Below are 17,430 nucleotides of genomic sequence, written 5' to 3'. Positions count from 1 at the left end.
TTAATAAGAAGACGAGTATAATTTTAGGAGAGGATAATAGGTTTTTGGAAGATATAACCACTAATAGGTACATTTTTCTATCATATGTCGTTGACTAGTGCTAATGTAATCAAAATAAGATCTAGAGTTAGAGGTGGGTTCCAAATCACAGGTTGACGGAACAAACCCAAACCTAAACCCAATTGATAAACATGTCAAGATTATCCAACCACTACCCCGAAACCCTTACAAAAGTGTCGGATTCGTGTAGGGTTCGCAGGTCGTGTACTAAACTATGACCCCTATTTTGCATAAAAACTTAGCACGTAACAATTACTTCATACTATTCCATGATGTAATGAATGATATTTCTCAATGTATATTTCTTTGGACCCATATACCCCCTTTTTATTTTCTTTTTAATTGCCTAAAAGAAGGTAGTGAATTGCCTTTTTTTTTTTTTTTTTTTCCCTCTTCCGAATGACCTAACTTTTGTATTTAGAAAGAAGAGGCTTTAAGGCGGGCCTAACAAAAGGGGGGAGGGGTATATATATCGATGATATCAATTTTGTTTATATATATATGTATCATGAAATGTCGATAATTTAACGATATTTCACCTTATATCGTTGAAATTTGCACATATAACAATAGGGGTGGCAATGGGTCGGGTTCGTGTCGTGTCATATTCGGGTCACGTGTTTGGAGAGCAAACCCAAATCGGACCCAATTGTTAAATTTGTCAAGTTTGTCAAACCCAACCCGCCTATATAACGGGTTACCCAATAGGTGACCCGCTAAGCTAGCAAGTCAATTTCAAATCAGTTTCGGATTGGATTTAGTACTAGGGGTCTCTATTTTTTCTAAATTCCGATCCGATATTTTTCCAAATTTGAAAATGATATTTGTGTTCCGATATCCAAAATTCCAATATTCAATTTTTCCTAAAAATAATTGGATCGGAATTGGATGTGTTTTCAAAATCCGGTCCAATCCGATTTCCGATTAATTTTCGAATTTTTAACATATAGCGGTCTATTTCATATAGTTACTAAATTAAAACTACATATAGTTTACAAACCAAATAAAAACCCTAGAGAAGTAGAACATTGTCTCTCTCACAACTTCAAGAAATCAATATTGTCATTCAAGTACATGTCTCAATTTATTCAAAATTCCTATTTATTGAATTAATGCATTAACATGAAGAAGCATTAACATGAAGAATAAATTTGCTGAATGAACGTGTTAAAAAGTCTAAGTTGTTTACTGAATTAATGCTTATCAAAATGATTGCTAAATGAATGTATTAACTGGATAAAAAATGGTTATTCTAAACAAAAATCCGATTATATAATTCAAATTTCAAACTTACTTCCATATTTTGCGGATTTCGAAATTTTCAAAAATTTTCCGATTTTCAAAACTTTCTGAATTCGAAAAAAAAATTGAATCCGAAAAATAATTTGATCCGTTTTGGAAAGGATATTACCATCCGAAAAAAATTGGAAATTTTTCCGAAAGCACTTTATCCGATCCGATCTGAAGTCGAGGGGTTCACAGACAACCTTTATGCAAAATATTTAGTATTTCACGATTATATTTATATTCGGATAAAATAGGTCACATATATTATATATATAATATATATATATATATATATACATATATATATATATATATATATATATATATATATATATATATATATGTATGTATGTATTAATTTTCAAAAACCATCAATAATTTTATTACATATTAATGAAAACTGAATAATGAAACATATCTTTATTGAATGAATCAATATGACAACTAATCATTTTTCTTTTAGTCGTTTATTTTAGGTAGTTGGGATAATAGATAAGATTTTAGATCAGTTTCGGATTGGATTCACACAACCTGTATGAAAAATATGTAGTATTTCACAATTTTATTTATCAAAAAAACATATATAATATACCGACCTCTATAATATATTCGGATATATTAATTCTCAAAAACCATTCACAATTCAATTACATATCAATGAAAATTGAATAGCGAAACATGTATTTATCGAATGGATCAATATGACGGCTAATCCTTTTCCTTTTAGTCGTTTATTTTAGGTTGTTGGGATAGTGAGATTTTAAAAATGAGAAAAGCTAGTGTGCGTCAAGAGAGAGAAAAAGCTAGTGTGCGTCAGGAGAGGGAAAAAGCTAGTGAATCTGGGCCACTCATACACAAAAGTTGAGGGTGTATTGCATGACAAGGTACTGGATCTATGCCCTCTTATCCCTGCGCACAAATACACCCTGCGCAAACAGGTTATACATGTCACGGGTTGATGACCTGACCCATTAAACTCGAGAACTAATCGGGTCTACCAACGGGTTACTCGGGTTAACATATGTGACCCTAACCCAACCCATTTATTTGACGGGTTTGGCGGATCAACCCTTAAATGACCCAAAAGCCTTTTTTCCCAACCCAAACCCGCTAATTTCATGTCGGGTTAGCAGGTCATGTACAAAACTGCCACCTCTATATATAACATAGTAATCCCAACTGAATGGGATAAATCTTCGATAAGGACCGATATTTCGTGGGTTGATGGTAGGAGTCTGTTTGATATATGGCCCAAATTTGCCGCAAGTTTTTGGGCGGTCTTTTTCGCTGTTGGCGCTCATACCAAAAAATTGAATTGAATCATGTCCTTAAAGCCACCTAAAACACTGTGGGGCGCAAATATCATTATTTCAATTGATATTTCATCGGTATTTCAACCGCCTCATATTTCAAATTTGAGGTTGGTTCAAATTTTCAATTCTAAACACCAACCGACTCTTCTTTTCTTTTCTTTCGCTCCTCATGTCTTTTTGGCTCCCCTTTCTTTTTTCTTTTTCTCTGCAATAACCCAAACATTAGCTCTACCATACAACTTTGTTTCAGGCCTCTTCAAACTTCCGTCTCCTCATATTTCTTAAGCGATTCTTTCCATTCAAGTAGATATTACAACCCCATTTGGTGATTTCTTCTGTTTATCACTTTTATAGGATTTTAACCCCCCGTTAACCAAATTAATTTGTTGCAGATTGTCGTGTTCATTTTCTAGTTGGAGACGGCTTTGGCCTCAAGATCAGGTAATTTCCAGTGTTCTTTTATGTTCATTTTTATATTTTGAGTGCAATGGCGGAGTTAGAAATTTGAGTGAGGGTGAGCAGTGGCAAAGCCAGGAATATATTCCATGGTGAGCCTGTGAGCACTACAAGTATTCAACGCAAACACAATTGAAGTGTACAAGCTAGCCTTTCTTTATTTTATTTTTTGGTTTCTTCTTAATTTTTCTTTTATGAAAAGCAAACAATTGTTAGTTCATTTTTGAAATCAAAATCATATTAATAGTTTAGGTAATGAAAATTTTCCATTTGGATTACAATTACACCTAGTCATTCCTAAGACTAATTAAAATTAGGTTTCAGAAGATTGTGTCTTGCACTAGTTACTTCAAAATATTGTTTGTTTTATATTAGTTAATTTTTATAGTTAAGGTTTCTAATTGTCTATATTATATTTTTCTGACGATAAAAGGTAATTTGTCGGGTACCAAAACCCAAATGTTCATAATGGTTAGAGGAGCATCCAAGCATATAGTATGACAAGCTTCAGTGCGTTAATTTTTGGGGTTTTTGGTTGAAATGGAGGAAGCGTAACTTTTCTAATGAAGGAAAAGGGATTTTGGCTACATTATTTTCTCTTAAGCATCTTATTTAGTTCTTTCTTAGGCTAAACTTGGGGAGAATCGGATAGCTTCTCTACAAGGCTACTAGCTACAACAGTTCCCAAGAAATTATCTTTCTTATCAGTTGAAGTGGATCCATGTTGGAAATGCCTGCGTCAAATAACACCAAATTACTTTTAGACCCATATCAGTTCTCATCTTTACCAAAAACTAGAGCCTTTAACTCTATAGGCAAAACTGGGAATAGTAGGTATGCTCAAGCCCTTAAGTAAAGCTAAAATGTCAATCTTACCAAGACTAGTAGTATTTTTATGCAAAATCAAGGGTGAGCTGTATGCATGTCTCGCCCCCCTCGGGCTCAATGGTCGTCACCAGACAACTCTGAATATGAAAAGAAAAAATAAAATATAAATTAATAATTTTTTTAACTAATAATTCAACCGATCAAACCAAAACAAGTATATTTCGAACATCAAAAAACATATAAACAGATTGCATGATGGATAGAGTGTTCTAGCCTTCTTTGAGGCTTGCTCAGGTTGGTTCTTTGGATACACTGGATCATGTTAGGTGTAAAGCCCATGAGTCGTAATTAGAAAAGGTGCTTATGGGAGGACGGCATAACATCTTTTAAAGCATTTATCTATTTATTTTCAATGGATTTGACAACTAAATTGGAAACTACAACGATTTAGTCTATTGCAAAAACTTGTGGACGTCCTAATTTGTCGACTCCCATAGCAGATTTCATTAGCTGCTTGTAAGGTAAGGCTGGTTAGCCAACTGGCTTGGTTCCCTCTTAAAATCCGACTTTTGTACTTTCACTTTTTTGAGTAATAGTCACATTGTTGATAAATTCATTGACAATCTAACACACAAGATCTTAAAACTAAATAATTGTCTTGCAGACACTAAGATTGAACTTTTTTTTTTTGGTCAGTAAGCGAGGTTGTTATAGAGGTCCCCTACCCCTTTTTATAATTAAAACTTGTGATTACATCCTCACATATTCTTTTCCTATTGCATCATCATGTGCAATTTTCCTTACATCCTCCGCAAATGAACTAGGTACCAATTCAAAGAATCTTACATTAGGTACATTAGCAGCTAGCGCATCTGCTAGTTTATTTGCTTCCCTATACACATGTACTAAAGAAAAGTAAATAAATTCTAGTTTCAAAACTTGTATACTCTTCATAATTTTCTTTGCTTACCATGGGTACTTCTTTTTGCTCAGAAATGCCACCACATTCTCGGAGTCCGTCTGTGCTTCAATCTTGCTCATGTCATGCCTTAAAGCTAACTTGATTCCTTGCTCAAGTCCTTGTAGTTCCACTAACGCTATAGTTTCATACTCAGACATACCATTTGATGCCACTATAACTAACCCAATACTGTCCCTAATCACTGCTGCCCATTGTCCTTTATTACCTTAGACACTTCCATCTGTGTTTAATGAGTTGTTGTCTCATTATGGTCTCCTCCATTTGCATCTTATCTGCCGTGAAATCACTAACTCTGGTTCTCTGTTCCATAAGTTTTTGGACCTCTCTCGGGCTGGGCCCTCTTCCATGCAAATCTTTATGGACTGCAGTTTTGTTTTGACATCCCTTAGAACCATCTCCTGAACTTGAGTTGCGCTGGAGTGTTTATGTTCGAAAATTCTGCTATTTCTTTCCCGCCATGTCCAATATATGAATCATGTGAACAGTAGCCTCACCACATCTTGGAATCCTCCCTTTCCTGCTGATTTACCATTTAACCACTCCATCTCTTGTTGCCATGTTCATGCTCTCAATCTATTATACCCAGCCCTCACCAGTAATCCCGACCATATTTCTTGCCCATAGCTACAGTGAAAAAAGGTGTTCTTCTATTTTGATGCCTACATTACACAGTACGCAAGACTCTGAATCCACGTTACCCCATTGTTTCATCCTCTGCCTCATCTTCAACCCATCACTCAGACACAACCAGCTTATAAACGAAAACCTTGGTATCCTATTTGTGAACCAGACGATGTTGTGCCAATCAGTTTTCTGTCTTGTTTGTCTCATACTCTCATATGTTTATTTCATCCCATACTATCCTCCCAAAGTTATAGACCATATCACCTCATCCTCCCCTGTGTGAAGCTTCACCTCTCCCTCAATACCTTGAATCAAATCAGGGCAGTATACCGTAAATGGTTGTGGTATTTGCCACTGCCCATTCTCTATAAAACTCCTGACCTTTGCATTCCTATTACAAGCTGATACATAAGTGAAATTTAATGGAAACAAGTCCTTAAGAATGCCTCCTGGATGCCATGGATCACTCCACAAGCTTGTGTTATGCCCGTTCCCAATCAAGTGTAACACCATTCCCTCTGCCTCATCTTTGTCCTTCAGTATATTCCTCCAGCCCCATGAATAGTCATTCAGAATTTTCAAGTCCCAAAAATTCCTTCCTTTGATCAAATTCTTCGTAACCCATTGAGCCCATATTGTATCATTGTTACTTATAATGTTCCAAATGTGTCTCATGTTTGCTGCATGATTTGTCACCTCTAAGGACCTGATTCCAAGCCCCCATCGGGACCAGTCCAGAAAAAGTTTCTAAACAGCTTATCTATCTCTTCAATGGCCTTCTTCAGAAGAACAAACACACTAAGATTGAACTCACTATAGGCCTAATATCTAGCCAAGTTAATAGCAGTTAGTCTCCTTCAAATGCCCCAGTTGTTACCCTCACACCTTACACGTCTCTCTCCTCGATTTCGTCTTGATGACGATAAATACTCGTGGTTTTCATGGATCAGCTGAACCCATTGGGTTGCCTACGTATCTCCTCCAGGGAGGATCAAGCTGTGCCGTAGTTCTCCTTCTTCTCCTTCTCTCCTCTTTTTCCCCTTCTCTAACCACCTCTCTCTCTCTCTCTTATATCTCTTCTAACCACCTCCTTCTCTCTCTCTAACCGCTAACCACTCCCTTATCCCATCATCTTCTTTCTAGTCCCACGACCACTAATTGTCCAACTATCTCTTGATATATCGCGGCTTTGCTATCGTACTCCCGTATGCCCCTTCACTATTATGCCTCCCTTTGGGTCCTTTGAAACCACATCGGGTCCCTATGCCCTCCAGATTCGCGTCCCTCCAGATTCCGCGCCCCTAACATGATTCGCGGACTGGATCACGTGCTCCCTCTTTCTCCTACCTTACGCTATCTCGGTCCCGAAGACATGTCATCTTGATGGTCATGAATTAGGCTGATACATAAGCTTTACCTTGAAGATGCCATGCAACAACCTCTTGAATGTTCTGGGAAGTTTGGGATTATGAATAAGTTGCGAGTTGTGACTTCTGAAGATTAATGGTTTGTCCCGAAGCTTCACAATACCGTTGCAAGGTATCATTAAGGGTGTGAGCCTCATCAAGATTACACCGACCAAAAATAAGAACATCATCGGCGTACATTAAATGAGTAAGTGCCTAGCCACGGTGACACAATTTAAGTCCTGAAAATTTACCCGTCAGATGCAGCTGATGAAGATGTAAAGATAGTACCTCGGAGCAGATGATAAATAAATATGGTGATAACGGATCGCCTTGCCGTAATCCTCTTGTATATTGGAAGTAACCAAACAAGGCACCATTTAGAAGAAGAGAGAAAGATACTGAAGTCACACAAAATATAATTCGATCAACCCATAACTAAAGTAAAACTGCTTGAAGAAATTTCCACTCTATCTGATCATACGCCTTACGCATATCCAGCTTAAGTGCAAAATTTCCATGCTTTCGATTAGGCTTTGATCGAATCTTATGAAACACTTCTTGAGCAAGTAGAACATTATCATGAATATATCTTTCTGGAACAAAAGGCTCTGAGTAGGACTCACAATTTTACCCATCAAACTTCTCATCCTACTAGTAATAATTTTTTAAACCAGCTTATACAACACATTTGCCAGACTAATGGGTCTAAAATTCTCAGGTTTCAATGGATTAGACACCTTTGGAACGAGAGTTATGAACAAGTGATTCAGAACCTTAGAAAAAGTCCCATGCGCAAAGAAATACTGAACCATAGAGCATACCCGTGGACCCAATATATCCCAGTAAGTAAGAAAGAATTTAGCTTGATACCCATCCGGCCCAGGAGACTTTAAAGGTCCCATCTGCTTAAGTGTAAGAAGGATCTCCTCAGGTGTAACAGGCTGCAGTAGATTCTGGTCATCCTCATCAAATATAAGAGCAGGAATAGGACTTAAAAACTGGTCTTCCATATACAGGTTTGTGGTTTCCATTATATTCTTGAAATAATTCAGAAACTGCGAACCAATTTGTTCTCTCGTTGTAAACCCAGTCCATCCGGACCATGCAATCTTGCAACATAAGTCGTGTGTCGCCAACGAGTAATTGTAGTATGAAAATATTTTGTGTTGAGGTCTGCATCCTGTAAATGGGTTTGAAGTGCTTTCAGTGCCCACAACAATTCTTGTTCTTTCTGTAACTCTGAATATTCAGCTTGCAAGTTCTGTTCTAACTCATATAGGGCTCCCGGTGGATTTCGTTCTTCAAGTAATAGTTTAATATCAGCAAGCTTAGCCGCTAGCATAGACGCATAGTTAACTTGTTCTGCACCTTTCCAAACACATATTTATTCCAGCACTTCAAATGATCCTTAACTTTGCGTGAATGACAAATGAAGGAGATCCTTTCACATGTTGAACCCACTTTTTCACAATCACTTCACGGCATCCAGATTGCTTCAAATCGAAAAGGTCAATGAATAAAAGTAGACCGGCAATTCTGCTTCATAATTAACATCTTATGATCAGAAAGTGAAGTGCTTTGGTGAAACAAAACATACTCAGAGAATTTCAACCTCCATGAAGCATTAATTAAAGCTCGATCCAAACGCTTGTGAACTCTTCCAATACTATACTGACCATTACACCAAGTAAAACCTGATCCTCTGTATACCATATCAAAAAGTTGACATTGCTCCACCACTTCTAAGAACGACTGAATTTCTGAATGGTCAACTGGTTACCTCCCCTCATTTTTCATCTTTAGACATTATTTCATTCAAGTCACCAACACAAATCCACAAAACATCACTATCAGGCATGAATGAAAGGGAGTAATTTCCATTGTTCTTGTCGAATTTCAGGCTGTGCACTACCATAAATACCAGTGAAATAACAAAAGAAATTATTTTCAGTATCAAAGATTTTACAGTGTATAATCCAACTATCTTGGAACAAAATATGGACATCATACTGACTTGACCATAAGAAACCTAAGCGACCAGATTTTCCATGTGCAACATATTATCCATACCCAACTTTTGAAGTTGTTGAGAAGCCTTAACTTCAGAAGTCATAGTTTCAATAATAAAAACAAAGCTTGGCTGTTTACGGTGAATGGTTCTCTGAAGCTCAGCAATTTTTTCGGACCGACCGATACCTCTACAGTTCCAGATTAGAGCACTCATGGTTTTCAGTTATCCACCTGAAGTAAAGGATGACACAATCTTTGAACCCCAACTAAACAGCAAGTCTTTCAAGCAAATACCCACAGTATCACAAAGAAGTACAAATTTACCCCGGCCCTACACACATAATATTTGAGTCTCCCTTAGGTGTTTTTCAGTTGAGAAATGAACCAAAAATTCCATACCCAAACACGTATAGAGAAGAAAATAAACCAAGAACACGCACCTAACCAGAAGCAACCTTCTCTATATTCCAAAACGAATAACTTCAACAAACCCAAACTTTGCCTGTAAAAACAACGAGAAATTTGTACTTGCATCGAAGAAACCTTTACTGTTAGGAATTGGTGGAGTGGTTAGGATCTAGTCTCCACCTATAACTGTATAAAAAAGAGCCCTCTTCCAACAAGTACACAACCATCTTATTGAATCAGACACAAACCGGAATGATGTCTTATTCCCCTGGAAAAAACCGTATGAAATTGCTTGACTTATGTGAAATTCTTAGTTTTTAAAGCTACAAGGGCATACAAGCAGAAACCCCTGAAATCAGATCATCATCTTCCTGAAAAACCTCCTCTAGGACAAGAATCAATTATATCCACTATCCAAAAAGGCTAATCCGTTCCACGTACTGGAGCTAGGATGAAAACCCGGGCCAAATTGGTTGGAAACTCATAAATCGGTCCTCAACTCAGTTACTGGTTTTGTATTCATATAAAACGCTTATAGTTGTTGCAAATGATGGGGACAAATCCAATCAATGTACACTTGCAAGCTCCTTTCAAATTTGTTATTGAAGTTTCTATCTGCATGTTAGTCACAACATCAGATGAAGGGGATTTGATATAAATCCGTACCCTTTTCTTTTGAGAAAATTATCTTCTATGTATCCCCAATCACAGTTTTACAGTTCTGTACGTCTCCAGTTGAAACATCAGGGGATTAGGCCGGCTTGTCAGCTATGGAAGATCTTGGTGTGGGCTTATTTTCGGATGCTCAAGACAATTAAGTACAGACATGAGAGACAGACAAATCAAGTATGTAGGTTAATCTTACATTTTAGACCATTTGATACTCAATTCCTACAATCCTACGTATAACTGAAACTAATAAACAGGAGTCAGAATTTTGTGTTTTTTACCTACCAAATATCTGTTAACAACGATGAGAGAAAAGGGAAACTTAAGTGAGAGAAAAGGGGTTACCACATCCAAATAGTGTCAGGCCACTTCAGTTGCTAGTTCTAGCTAGGGCTGTTCACCAAAACTAGAAAACCAAAAAATGGAACCAAACTGACCCGAACCGGTAGGTTCTAACAGTTTATTAGCACTCCGGTTTGGTTACCGGTTCTAATTCTGTAAACTGAATCATTTCGGTCCGGTTTTTGGTTTATGCCTTCGGTTAACCGCTTATAAACCAAACCGACTACTATGTATTAAAGTTTGACAAAGTCAAGCCTAACTGTTTGTGATATGAGTTGAAAGTGTACATGTATATATTTAATAAGAGTTTTGTCTATATAGGTGTTCTGTTACCCATGTGGGACTAAATTTGCTTTAGCAACTTGTTGGCCCACCAAACTTCATTCGCAAACGGTTTGCGTCGGACACCTCTTTCTTTTCTTCATCTTTTTGGCTCTTTCTTTCAGGGAAGACTTGTGTGCAAACTGTGCATTACTCTATTTCAGTTTTGAGAGTTTTTAGAGGTAGCTTGTTAGCAACCTTTCTTTCCACATGCTATAACACACCTTCTCTGCATTCATCTAATACAATTATTAAATAATTTTATAATCTCTTCAAAACTTTAGCTTCTTTGTAAGCTCATCTGAGAGAGAGAGAGATGATAATGATGAAGTTGGTATGTAATATTGGTTTGGTTAGTGTATGTGCTAGTTAATTGAAACTGTAATTTGTATCGAAAACAATGGTGAGTGGAAAGTTATAAAGGCAGTAGAAGAATAACTTCATTTTCCTTTAGTCCCATATCACCTAAAAACAATAAAAGATTGTTGGGAGAAGTCATTAAAGAGGTTGGACTGGACTAGAAGACACCGGGCCAATTGCTTAGGCCTATTCATATGTGAAAAAGCTTCAAGTGCATGGGATATCGCTTGAGGGGCTGTGCCTTATTTTTAAAACCGAATGTTAAAATTGAAACTGTACCGTAGAATCGGTTTGGTTTGCAATCGGCTTTTCAGTAGATCGGGTCGGTTTCAGTTAGAAATTTTGGGAACTGATTGGTTTGGTTTGGCTCAAGATTTTACTAGAAACCGGCTTGAACCGAACCGTGGATAGCCTTAGTTCTAGCGCCTGCTAGTTTCATACATTATGCCTTAACTTTTTGCAACAAGTACTCCATAGTTTCATACATCTCCAGTTTTAGATTACCATGTATTATCTCATCAACATCTCCAGTTTTAGATTACCTAAAGAACTTTTAGCGTCAAAAATTAATATTGATCCACCCTGGTGGAGCTGGGAAAACGTTGCTTAATGAAGTCTTTGTAGACAAATGCACAATAGGCGAAACAAAATTCTTGTGGTTAGCTGATATAGGAGAGTTTATGGTCTTTATCCAATTTAATTCAACCATTGTAATATAGGGATTATATAGGCTATCTGGGCTTTATTCATAGCAAAAGGACTGAATTGTAGAAAACTAATAGAGAGAAGGGGCCGGGAGTACATGTAACGTGTGGGTTTCCTATTTGTTTGGGTTTCTTTTTTTCTTGTTTTTTTTGGTTATATTAAGTGATTATTGATAACTCAATTCTTTTTTTTTTTGGAAAGTTGAGGTACGCCAGGGTGTACCCTGGCCCCCCTGGATCCGCCACTGTTTGAGTGGAAGTTGGCGAGTGGCGGTTGGTTGTCTTGGTACTGGTACTGTTATTTAATTTGATTGGTTTATTGTTTGACAAGACACCTATAAAATTGAGATTTACATGAAGACCTTAAAAATCTTATTTGTTGCCACTGATCGAGAATTGGCACAAAATGATAAATTCGGTCTGAATAGGGAGCCATCAAACGTTAATCAACAGTTATGGTATATGGATTGTCACAGCATTTGCAACTCCCATTGACTAATTTGTTAGAATGTAATTATAAGGTAATGTCTTCCTTTAGGGTGATTAGTCGTAAACAGACATTAACCTTTAGAGAATACCATGAGGCATTAGTTGAGTTACTCAATTTACGTCTTTCTCTCTCTTTCTCTACTTAAACGAAAAAAGGCTTTCACTCAATTCTTTATTTCCAAAAGGAACAGTTGTGGGTTGAGAGTTTGAGTTTGGTTAAGGTAATTTGTAGGTTACAATTGTGAGTATCATCAGTGTCACAGCCCGATTTTCTAAACAATTAAAAATAATGAATATTTGAAATATAAATATCTCAAACATCATTATGTTCAATTGTCTAAAAACCCAGGCTATGACGGGGTGATACAACACATGTCAAAACCTAAAACCCACATCACAACAGGATCAACTTAACAACAAAAATCTCCAAATTCCTCAACTATCACTTTATTCAGAACTTTCTTCCATCCCAATACAAACATAAACAAACTTTAAGAATAAAAATTTCCAACATCGTATTCTCATATCATATAAAAATGTAACCTACGTTATTACATCATTCCAAAGATCGGACCTAATAAACTAAACTCCCGGATCGCTCCCAAAGAGAATCCAAATCACACGCCATGGTTCCATTTGCCTTCCACCTATGTTCCTAAGAACACACCCACGCGCCACAAAACAAAGCAAACATGGGTTGACAAAAATGGAATTTTCTTTGGTATGAGTAGACTAACCACATATAAACATTATCATACTTTAATTTTCCAAACAATCACTTTATATTTTTCCCATAACTTAAGCATTCACAGCTTGGAAGACAGGTAGTTCCCTCATTTTAACCGGCATAATTTCTTCCCAAGCAAGACTTCCATTATATAACTCATTATAATACCTCCTTTTAATATCTAAACCATTGAATTAAAACTTACCGATATCCATCGGCTTTGTATAAGGGTAGGATCAAGCGTCCCAAGACAAAATGTTATTAAGTCCTACCCTCCTGCAAAAGAAAGTTAGAACTTCTATATATCATATGTATATATTATATTAGGTATTCAAAAGAAAACCCAAACACTCACATAATCAAATTAATACCACTAACCCGCAAGGCGAATATCTTAGTTCCTCTCTAGGGTAGTCCAAACAATCTGGTCATTCATGGCACATTCAATGAATACCCGGGTCATTCATGGCACATTCAATGAATACCCATAGATAACGCTAACGGGCCATTTATGGCACATTCAATAAATGCCCACCTAACATATGACATCAACAGTCATAAAACTCAATTCCAAAACTTGAGTCGTGGAGTTCTAAAAGAATGCGGTAAATTTATTTACGCATTATTGAACTTTATTTTATATATCATTTAAGATAACGAATGAGTATCTTGATTCCTGTATTTTTTATTTACGCGTTATTAATTTAAGGGATGTCTTAGTGTCATAACGTTGCATATTATAAAATACTGCAAAATCACATAGTAGTTAATACACATACACACATATATATAGAGGTCTTAGCCTAAAGTCAAGTATGCTAATAACCCTAGACCTATCTTAATAACCCAAATCATAATCCAAGTTAAAAGGTCAAATTGGGTCAACTGGTCAAAGTCAACCCTGGTCAAAGTCAACCCTGGTCAAAGTCAAAGTCAACCATCATGGTCGAAGTCAAACTGTCGTTTCCATGTTCAACAGGTTCGAGGTCATAGCCATGGTTCATGGCTAAGGTCAATGTGCATGGCTCATAGGCTCATGACTAAAGTAATGATTCGGACCCAACTGGCCAAGCCCAAAACTTAGAACCCAAAAGTCTAAAAGTTGAAAGACCCATGTAGATCTATTTTAAGTCCAATGGACTGGCCCCAAGCAATATTAGAAACGGGCCCAAAACACAACTGAGTTCGGCCCGAAAATTAAACTGAAACCGGCCCAATCAAAACTAAAGTGAGCTGGCCCCATCAACTAATAAAATCGGCCCATAGAAACAAATCAAATAAGGCCCAACTAATCACAACTGAAACCGGGCCCAAGGAACCAAGCCCAAGCCCGAAATTGAAATTACTGTTCATCTTCACCAAGTTTTCTCTTCCTCCTCCACCAAAACCGGCCACCCAAAAACTTCACACACCACCCCAAACAAACACATCGAAAATGGTGTGGGTGAAAAACCCCACAACTTTAATTAATGCCCCAACTCGATTTATTGACTCCATCACCTACCTCCAAACTAGATCTAGAGAGTTTACTGCCGCCATTAATGGCTTCCACCACCATTCAACAGCCCCATATACATCCCCACACTCACACTTTAACAAAACAATCAACACAACAATCAACCAAACAGTTCACACGAAAATAAAAACAAAAATCAATCCTTTAGTAGCCCAGTAACGGCAGTAACGCCATTAACGCCTCTTCCCCGAGCTCCCAAACCATACCCGACCACCGTATTCCATCAAAAGTCACAACATCAAGACAAAAAATCGATGTTACCCCTAGCCTGGGCGATCTCGCCGCCATTAATGGACCTTCAGCTTGACCCTAACTAGAACGGCCCCCACTCCTAATCCCGGCGTCCATCATATACCAACAACCAATTAATATTAACATCACAAGTATGGTTTCAAAACCAAAACCCGGGAGAGTTCAAATACAAAACGATTTACGTGGTTTGGCGCCATTGATGCTCTGTTGAAGCCGTCGGTTTTTACCCCAATTAACAAAGTTTCGGCGGTTTATATCAAATCCGAATTATAACAAGGTTTAATAAAAAAAAAACACGAAGTCCAACACAATCAGTATAATGAACAGTATTAATAGGCCGAAACTTTAGTCGGTATACTCCGATACACGGAAAACCATAAATCCGGTGAAATAGCAAAATAGCTACTCACCTTAACTAACAGCTCGACGAATTTTCCTAGCCCGAATCGTCGTGCTCCACCTCTCCAGCAAACCAGCTTCTTTCTCTGCCTCCATTTTTATATTTTATTCTCTTCAAAACCCTATTCTCTAGAACAATGTGTTTATATACTTGGGTCCGAAACCCAAGCCCAACACCGACTCGGGCCCAAAACCAAGCCCACGTATCCCGAGTCCAATCCGACGAATTTTTAAAATAAACAATTAAATTAATTAATTAAATAGAAAAATATGTATAAAAACACGGGGTGTTATAATCAGTTTACGTTTGAGTGTTGGTTTAACAGCAATTGAATTGGGTAGGCAGGTGCATTGCATTGCAATATATTCTTTACACATATATATGTTTTTTAAGCAATATTACTTCTTCAGTGCCTCATGTGAGTATGTCAAGCTATGTATTTACTTTGAAGCAATCATGATCTATGCCAATTCATAGTCTATCTACTTATCTCTTTTTGTTGGTTTTCTGTAGGACAGAGCATCAATTTAAACAAGTGGTGATAACATTATAGGAGGTGGTGAAAGTTGCATATATTGGAACTTGTTAGCAGGACAGAACTTGCAATTGAGTACATCTTACGTTACAATTGATTTAGTTGTGTTAAACTTGATTGGCATTATTGTTGGGTATATTTAGTCTGTTGTGTATGCAATATCTAACTTCTTGTTTGTTGGTTATGCTTTCATATCAATCTTCTTTGCATGTAGTCTAATGTTGGGAGAGAGTTAATTTGTCGAACAACCATAGCATACACAGAGGCTCCGCTCATGCCCCCACTGCAATGCAGTATACTAGTTAGTTTTGTTCGGGTTCTAATAGATTTACGGTTATGCTATATGATTTTTAGAGGAGTTGGATACAGTTTGATTTGCTTGTTTGGGATTAAGGAAACAGAGCGTGCTAAGGTAATCCTTTGGGCAATCTCGAGTGGCAGACCACTTTCATTTACCCTTTTGTAGGCATCACCAGTGATCACATTGCGAGAGTAGCCTGAACCCTTGCTGCTAAAAAACCTATTCATCTTTTCAAACCAAGCTTTTGTAGCGTAATCACCAACGAGTTATCGTAGTTTGGATTGTTCGAAGCCAAAACTCGTTGGTGATTACGTTACAAGAGAAACAGGTTTGAGAAGATGATGATGTTTTTTTTTCTGGTAAAGGACAATAGAAAACTCAGGATGGCTATATTCTTAAGAAGAAACCAGTAACAGGGATTTTTAGTAAATTATATTTGACTCAAGATGGCTATATTCTTCATAAGTTACAGGTACAACTTATGAAGAATATAGCCATCCTGAGTCTAATATACTTCACCAGAAATACATGTTACTAGTATCTTCTAAGAACGGCTAACTTCTTGTTAAATTATAAGAAGATAATAGTTACAGGTATTTATGGTAAAGGATATATTACTCAGGATGACTATATTCTTAAGAAGTTACCTGTAATTACTGGTATCTTCTAATAATTTATTCTGAATTTCTAATACCTGTTAAAAATGGAGCGTGCTAAGGTAATCCTTTGGGCAATTTCGAGTGGCAGACCACTTTCATTTACCCTTTTGTAGGCATCACCAATGATCACATTGCGAGAGGAGTAGCCTGAACCCTTGTTGTTAAAAAACCTCTTCATTTTTTTATACCAAGCTTTTGTAGCGTAATCACCAACAAGTTATCGTAGTTTGTATTGTTCGAAGCCAAAACTCGTTGGTGATTACGTTACAAGAGCTTGGTTTGAGAAGATGATGATATTTTTTATCAGGTATGGGTTCAGGCTATTCTCTTCGCAGCGGTGATATGCATGTTACGGTATTTACGGTAAAGGATAATAGAAAACTTCGGGATGGCTATATTCTTAAGAAGATACCAGTAACAGGTATTTATGGTAAATGATATTATACTCAAGATGACTATATTTTCCAGCAATTACCTGTTACAGGTAACTTTTGGAGAATATAGCCTGCTTGAGTCAAATATACTTGACTAGAAATACCTGTTACAGGTATCTTCTAAGAACGGCTAACTTCTTGTTAAATTATAAGAAGATACTAGTTACAGGTATTTCTGGTAAAGGATATATTACTCAGGATGACTATATTCTTAAGAAGTTACCTGTAATTACTGGTATCTTCTAATAATTTATTCTGAATTTCCAATACCTATTAAAATTGGCATGCTAACAATTGGTGTACCATTTGGATGAATGAAGGGAAAGTTATTGCTTTGACAAGTT

General features: G+C 37.0%; 2 long non-coding RNA genes across 2 annotated transcripts; one reads left to right on the top strand and one right to left on the bottom strand.

The window, feature by feature from the left end:
- Positions 1–7,353: 7,353 nt before the first annotated feature.
- On the bottom strand, positions 7,354–9,549 carry LOC147510623 (uncharacterized). The gene is made up of 2 exons (XR_015218952.1): positions 9,410–9,549; positions 7,354–9,300 (listed from the first exon to the last, which is right to left on the bottom strand). It is a non-coding gene; the product is annotated as an uncharacterized LOC147510623 (long non-coding RNA).
- Positions 9,550–10,085: 536 nt separating this feature from the next.
- Positions 10,086–15,876, top strand: LOC147510622 (uncharacterized). The gene is made up of 2 exons (XR_015218953.1): positions 10,086–10,223; positions 15,671–15,876. It is a non-coding gene; the product is annotated as an uncharacterized LOC147510622 (long non-coding RNA).
- The last annotated feature ends 1,554 nt before the right edge of the window (positions 15,877–17,430 follow it).

This window comes from Coptis chinensis, chromosome 3 (assembly GCF_015680905.1).
Source record: "Coptis chinensis isolate HL-2020 chromosome 3, ASM1568090v1, whole genome shotgun sequence".
Taxonomy (NCBI): domain Eukaryota; kingdom Viridiplantae; phylum Streptophyta; class Magnoliopsida; order Ranunculales; family Ranunculaceae; genus Coptis; species Coptis chinensis.
Note: the sequence above shows the minus strand (reverse complement) of the source record. Positions and strands in the feature narration are given on the sequence as shown.